At 47.1% G+C, this 7,166-nt stretch overlaps 1 long non-coding RNA gene across 1 annotated transcript in view; it reads left to right on the top strand.

The window, feature by feature from the left end:
* Window positions 1–3,420: 3,420 nt before the first annotated feature.
* Window positions 3,421–7,166, top strand: part of LOC109320762 — a 22,066-nt gene continuing 18,320 nt past the window's right edge. The window contains exon 1 of the long non-coding RNA XR_002103860.1: window positions 3,421–3,435. This is a non-coding gene — a long non-coding RNA (uncharacterized LOC109320762). The remainder of the gene's footprint in view (window positions 3,436–7,166) is intronic.

Here is a 7,166-nt window from a genome sequence, read left to right as displayed (position 1 = left end):
AACCCGCAGCCCGATGTGGCCGGATCTGGCCGCAGTTGCCCGGGAATACCTGTCCTGTCCACTGACCAGTGTGCCAAGTGAGAGGGCGTTCAGCAAGGCTGCGGATGTTGTGACACCCACCGCGCCTGCTTGGGTCCTGGATTGGTGGAGCAGGTGGTGTTCCTCCGGGTGAGCCTCCCGCTGCCGGGGGTCCCCAAGCGCCAGATGCTGACAGAGCAAACGCTGCCTCCTTGCTCCATCTCGATCACGAGTTTTGTCTGTCAGCAGCCTAAGGTGCAGTTTCCCCCAAACTCCTGCACCGATCACCGTGAAAGTTGGCAGGCTTCGTGGGCTCCTCAGGGGCTAGCAAGCCTGCAGTTTTGAGCTCCCTGTGGCTTTCCACGCAGAAGTCACAGGAGGTTTTCTCTCAAGAATTTGGGGTGCTGTTTCTCCAAACCCCCTGAACCTATCTTACTGAATGTTGCCAGGCTTTGTGAGCTCCTCAGGTGCTACCATTTCTGCAAGTTTCATCAAGATCAGACAAGAAATGCCGAAGTTATAGCCTGCTTTGACCTTCCCCATTATAGCCTATGGGGAAGTCAAAGCAGCTCGAATATTTGACTGAGCTTCGATCTCGAGTCAAAGTGGGTCCGCTTTGACTCGAAGCGGATGGGAAATCGAAGCGGGACTCAGTTTAATATTCAACATGCCTGTCAAATTGAATATTACTTGCTCTGCACAGCCGTAATGGTTACTATGAGGGTTTGAACTGCAAACCATAGTGCCAAAAACTCACAAGTCTTCCACAATTTATCTAGAGAGACAGCCCTCCCCTAGGCCCAAGATAGCAATGCAGCAGTGAGCGCACAGGTCCCCTGCCAGCCAGCATCCCCTACCAGTTAATTCCCATGTCCCTAGACCAGGGCTAGACCAGGCCAGCCCCTCCCAAGCCCTGTGGACAATGGTGCCTCAGTCCCCACCATGTATTCCCCATGGACCCCCCTCCTTGAGTCACCCCAAACAAAGAACATCTATCACAGTCCACCAGGCCAGGTGGCCTAGTATGTAGAGTTGGGCACAGATGGGGATTTCAGGGGTAAGGGTCAGAAGCCATAAGTGAGAAGCCAAACTGGCAAGCCAGGGTCAGGAGCCAGGATTCATAAATTTAGTTGCCAAGTCTGAGGGATAATTCACAGGGCAAAGTCCAAGAGCAATCCAAGTCAAGCAAAGCTGCGGTCAGGAGACAGATCGGTAGGGAGAATCCAAAAGCCAAAATCCAGGAGCAAGTCAAAGGCAGGGTCAAGAACCAGGGAAGCCAGAGATGTGGTTCAGACAGGAGCTTCTCAGAGACTACAGACTAGTGTGTAGTGCAGCAAAGCTCAGGTGCTGGAGGAGTTCCTTAAATGAAGCTCCACAACCACCCAGAGGGAAGGGGCTGGGGGTTGGCCTGCCTTGATTAGTAGCAGGGCTTGGGCTCGGTGCACTTAACAGGGGCTGCAGGGCAAGAGCTTGTCTGAGCTTTACAGAGCTGACCTAGGCTGTAATGCAGTAGCCTTAAACATCAATCCCAACTTCTGGAATGGAAGGTATTTATTGAGTACAGAAGTTTCAATGCTTACTTTAGTTAGTGCTTTGGCTGAGTTTGCCATCCCTGCAAAACAGCAGGTTCCAGCTCCCACAAGTGGTTAGTCAAGGCTTCCCTGACATAGTAGGCCTGCTAGTGATGCTAGCTTGCTCCCACTGACCCCCCCCCCCGCACACATACACCCACACAGGAGTTGTACATCCCATTATAAGTGTGCAGTGCTCAGCCATCCCATTTTGGTGCTATGCAGTAAGGCTGCAAACAGACATCACCTTTGTGCCTCCATAACATTTTTTATAGTGGAACAAGCAAAAGCAAACAGACTGTCATTCCTTATCATGCTACAAATGCCCAAATTTGTGACTGTGACAAAAGGTAGTATTAATTTATGATGCTATTTTATGGCTGATGTCTGTTTGCTTTAAGGCAGAAGAGTGAAGACAGCTTGGAGCTGCCTGGCCTCTCCAGCTGCCCTGGGTAGCTGCTCCCAGGCATTCAGGGGCCCAATCTTTGTGCCCTGGGAATTCCTGGGGTGTGTGAGATTGGGCCCCTTAAGCCCAGGGAGTACCTACCTAGGTTTATCTGGTATTCCCCGACTTGCAGAGATGCATCCCAAATGCTGTCCTGCAGAATCAGGTCCCTGATGCTCTCAGGAGTGGCAGAGGCTGAGCCTGTGGGACAAGGGGAGACATCCATTTCACCCATTGAAGCAGATCAGCTGTGCCAGGACACATCCCAGTACAGCTGATCCACTTCAATTTGTGAAGTTTGTTTATGTGAAGGAAGAGTAATGCAACTCCAAAAATGCTCTGAGAGAGAAAAGAAAAAAATGTAGTTTTAAACCTACTGTATAGCCCATTAAAACAGGCAGCAATCAATAAGCTCTAAGTGTTATCATTTTCATGCATATAATATGTGCATATTTGTGGTATTAATAGGTAGGTAAACAGAGACAATTTCCAGCAGATTTTATTTATCTGCTGAATTATTTTCACAGATGCCACTCATGCCCCTAATGCAACTGAAAATAACATTTGCACAACTCAGCTATACATCTAAATTAGTGCCTCATCCTGTTTGCACAATCTGTCAGGCTGTCAACAAATTCAAAGAGACCATGTCGATTCATGCAGAAAGCAGTGACCCCTTACTCCTAAATATATGTCTCTTATGCTTGCTCTCATTTACAAAATTTAGCAACTGCCAACAGTTTCTTTACCTTCCTAATTCAAACAATAGCCCATGTATCAATGTGAAAAAAAATTGGCAGCTGTTGAAAGCTTATTTTTAATGTCTGTGTTCCATCCCATAGGAGTAAGTACAAATATTGCTGTGGTTTAGCTCTATAAAAGTTTGGTTTTTCCTGTGGCCTGGAGAACAAATAAACCTAAATCTGAATGCAAAACTTAATTTAAAAAGAATTGCACAAAATCCCCCTGGGCTACCTGAACCTCCTACCACTGTGGGAAAAAGTATGATATAATTTTTGTTGAAATTATGCATAACTTTCCCTCAGGCTTAGTTTGGATTTACTAAATTGGAATATTTTTGGCCTCTGTCTGTGTTGGGAGTGTCTGCTATTCCTTTAACTGGGGTTAAGGGTTATGAGACACCTGTGGGGCTACTTATCTAAGTAAGAGATTAGAAATGAGACCCGCTATGTCATGAAGTCCATACTTCTGCCAGTGCAGGAGGGCTTTTTATAGTATATATTTTATGGTTTGCTTTTATATATGAAACCAGCACAAGGAAATCTTTCAGAATAGTAGACCACCCCCCCACAATATTTTCCTGTGCAAAACCTAAGATCTGGTTTTCCACGCAGTTAGAATCATAGGGTTGGAAGGGACTTCAAAGGTCACCCTGTAGAGGTCTCTGCACAGATGCAGGATATGCTAATCCAAATCATCCTAGACAGATGCCTGTTCAGTCTCTTTCTGCAAAACTGTAATGAAGGAGACTGCACAACATCCCTAAGAACCTTATCTCATTGTCCTAATGGGCCATTGACTCCCTTAGCTGCCTGACTAATACCAGAGCCATACCACCACACCCTGACCCTGCTTCTGCCTGCAGCAGTGCCGCTGACTTGGTGGGGGGCAGTGTCCCAATTTCACATTGTCCCATATGGTCACCCTACTCATAAATCCATTTGAAGCACTGCTGCAAATGTCAACATTCCAGCTCATTGCTTCAATCATGTCACCTCTCCCTCTATGTTTCCCTTCAATAACTCTCCATTTTCCACCTCATTAAACTACCTGTCTTCACTGTTACACTGCATTGCCTATTATCTCTTATGAATTAGCAGGTCATCAGACCCCAGCTCTGTTATAGGGAAGATTCCAAATGTGATTATCTATTAGCCAAAGTTCATGTCAAACACCTGAATTCATATTCTCTCCCATGCTGCTCTTCAAGTATGGGAAAAGTCTATTACATTCTATATTTTTCTCTCTATTGTTCTCTAAAATTCACCTTTAACATGATTCCAGCAAAAACCTTGATACTGAAGAGGCATTTGGTGCACTATGGCTACTGCTGATTATATTTACCATAATCATCCTATTGTTACTTTGTGCTCTCTCTGTTTGCCTCACAGGGCCTCTTCTTTTTGGGCTGTAAGCTCTTTGGGGCAGAAAGGATTTGTTCTGTGCAGATGCAGTTCTTAGCATCATAGAACCCTGATCATTTAAACAAGGTCTTTGGGTGGCACTGCAACACAAATAAATCAAATGAATATAATAATAATGCCTTAATAGCTTTCATGAAGTATATTAATTAGGCAAAGTATTAAGTATTCTCTCTAAACTGAAGACTTTTCTTACAAAAAGATTATTTTCATTTTTTACTTGATAATTGTTGTCTGCTCTCAGACATGTGGCTTGCTGGTCACAGGTTCCCTCTACTTCTGTCAAGTGTTTTGGAGGAAGTCACAACATAAAGGAAGTAAATAGCCAGACATTGTCACATACCAGAGGGACTTATGAGAATATTGTCTACTTCAGTGATTCTCAACCACAGTGCCACAGCACTTGGGGTTGCCTTGAGATCCTTTTAAGTGTGCTGTGGAATGTCATGCTATATTAGCACAGTTAGGTATGCAAATATCTACAGGTAACTTGTGAGGTAAACCAAGAGATTTCAGACAGGAATCCATAATACCCAAACCATTTTGACCTGTTGTGGTCTTTCTGAGTTCTTTGCAACAGAAGAACTGATCAACTATATTTCTGTAGTCACAAAATGAATGAAAGGTAAAAGCTGGAATCTTCTGAGTGGTGCTTTGAGTTTTAAAAGATTGAGAACCACTGGTCTACTCGAAGGAATTATACAATGTCTACTCAGTGACTGGGTGGCTGGATTTGGATTTTCTGTGGAAGCTGAACAGAAGTGGGTACTTTTCCTGTGTTACAGTATTTGGGCTCGGGGGAAGAAACTTGGTCTTGGGCTCACTTATAGGGAATTGTAGAGGAAGAGCTGTACTCTTGAGAAATGCTGAGCTCTTGATATTTTCACTGACAGCCATAATGTCCCTATTTCTATGATATTTTCCATATCAAAAACACCATTCTATTCTCATCCATCCACCCCTGTAACCTGTCTAGGTCTGATTGTAGCCTATTCCTCCCTTCCAGTGTGCCCACATCCCCCCACATCTTAGTGTCATCAGCAAATTTGAACAGGGTGCTTTTTACCCCCTCATCCAAGTCACTGATGATGTTGAACAGTGCAGGCCTGAGGATTGAGCCCTGGGGAACCCCACTGCCCACATCCCTCCAGGTTGAAAATGACCCATCCACTATCACTCTCTGGGTGCGGCCCTCCAGGCAGTTAGCAACCCATTTGACTGTGTGGGTGTCGATGCCACAGTCCCCCAGTTTTTAAGTGAGAATGGGGTGAGAGACAGTGTTGAAGGCCTTCCAAAAGTCCAGAAAGACTATGTCGACTGCTACCCCTGCATCTAAGGATTTTTTGACCTGGTCATAGAAGGCCATGAGGTTGGTCTGACAGGACCTGCCTCTAATGAACCCATGTTGGCTGCCCCTAAGCATAACCTCCCCAGCTGGCCCCTCATGGACATGTGCCAGAATAATTCTCTCAAAAAGCTTACCCAGGATTGAGGTAAGACTAACTGGCCTATAGTTTCCTGGATCCTCCTTCCTCCCTTTTTTGAAAATGGGAACTGTGTTGGCCCTCTTCCAGTCCTCTGGCACCACACCAGAGCACCATGAGTGCTTGTAAAGCCATGCCGGGGGGAGGCAAAGACCTCTGCTAATTCTCTCAACACTCTGGGGTGGAGGTTGTCCAGACCAGCTCATTTAAGTACAAAAAAAAGCCCCCGTAAGCCCCCATAAGCAACACCTCCAGAAGTTCCCTGACTAGATCCTCACTGAGCCTTGGCCTGGGTGCGCCTCCCCTGGGGCCTGAGGGGGTCCCGGTGGGGGGGCTGATCCGGTCCCTGCTCAGTAAAATGGAGGCAAAGGCATTGTTAAATAGGTTAGCTTTGTCATCTGGTGTGATGACTAGATTTTCCAGCGTGTCTTGCAGGGGCCCCACGTTATCCGGTACCTTCTTTTTGCCCCGATGTATTTAAAAAAGGACTTCTTGTTGTCCTTGATCCAAGTTGCTAGTCACAATTTCATCTCCACCTTGGCCTCCCTGACCTCTCCCCTGCAGCTCCGAGCAACCAAGGTATAGTCCTCCCTGGTGATGACCCCTCCCTTTCATTGGGTGTACACCTCCCTTTTAGCTAGGAGACGTTCCCAGATGCTTTTGGTGTTGCTTACGGGGGCTTTTGTGCCCTCTTGCCCCCTTTGATCTGTGTTGGGATTACCTCCCTTTGGGCTTGGAGGACTGTCTCCTTAAGGAGAGACCACTCTTCTTGGACACCTCCAGGACCTCAGTGTCTCCCCGACTATTCTTCTTACCTCATTGAAGTCCGCCCTCCTGAAGTCCAGGGCTGCTGCCTTGCTGCAGGCCTTAGCCACCTTGCGCTGAATGGTAAATTCCAGCAGGTGATGATCGATGTCGGCCATGTGGTCGAGCACCTGCAGCCCCCTCACCAGGTCATCGCCCGTGGCCAGGACGTCCAACAAGGCGTCTCTCCTGGTGGGGCTGTGCACCTCCTGGGTTAGATGGAGGTCCTGTATTTTGGCTAGGAACTTACGTGAGCCATCAGACCTGGGTGACTGCTCTTCCCAGCAGATGTCTGGAAAGTTCAATTCACCCCTGATGACCACATCTTTTGACCTAACTACCTCTGTGAGCTGACTTAAAAATTCAGGGTCTAGCTCTTCCCCTTGGTTGGGTGGTCTGTAGTAGACCCCCACCGTTAAGTCCCTTTCACCTCAACTGCCTTGTATTCTCACCCAGAGCACTTCAGTGTGCCCCTCCTCTGACCTTGTGCTACTTGATGAGGATGTGTATTCCTCCTTGATGTAGAGCACCACACCCCCACCTTTCCTCCCTGTCCTGTCCCTCCTGTACGGCCTATAGCCCTTGATATTCACTGCCCAGTCATGTGTTGGGTCCCACCACATTTCTGTGAGCCCCACTATGTCTGGGTCAGTGTCAGCTAGCAGGAGGGCAAGTTCCTCCT

The sequence above is a fragment of the Crocodylus porosus genome, unplaced genomic scaffold (assembly GCF_001723895.1).
Source record: "Crocodylus porosus isolate Cpor-Errol unplaced genomic scaffold, CroPor_comp1, whole genome shotgun sequence".
Taxonomy (NCBI): Eukaryota; Metazoa; Chordata; order Crocodylia; family Crocodylidae; genus Crocodylus; species Crocodylus porosus.
Note: the sequence above shows the minus strand (reverse complement) of the source record. Positions and strands in the feature narration are given on the sequence as shown.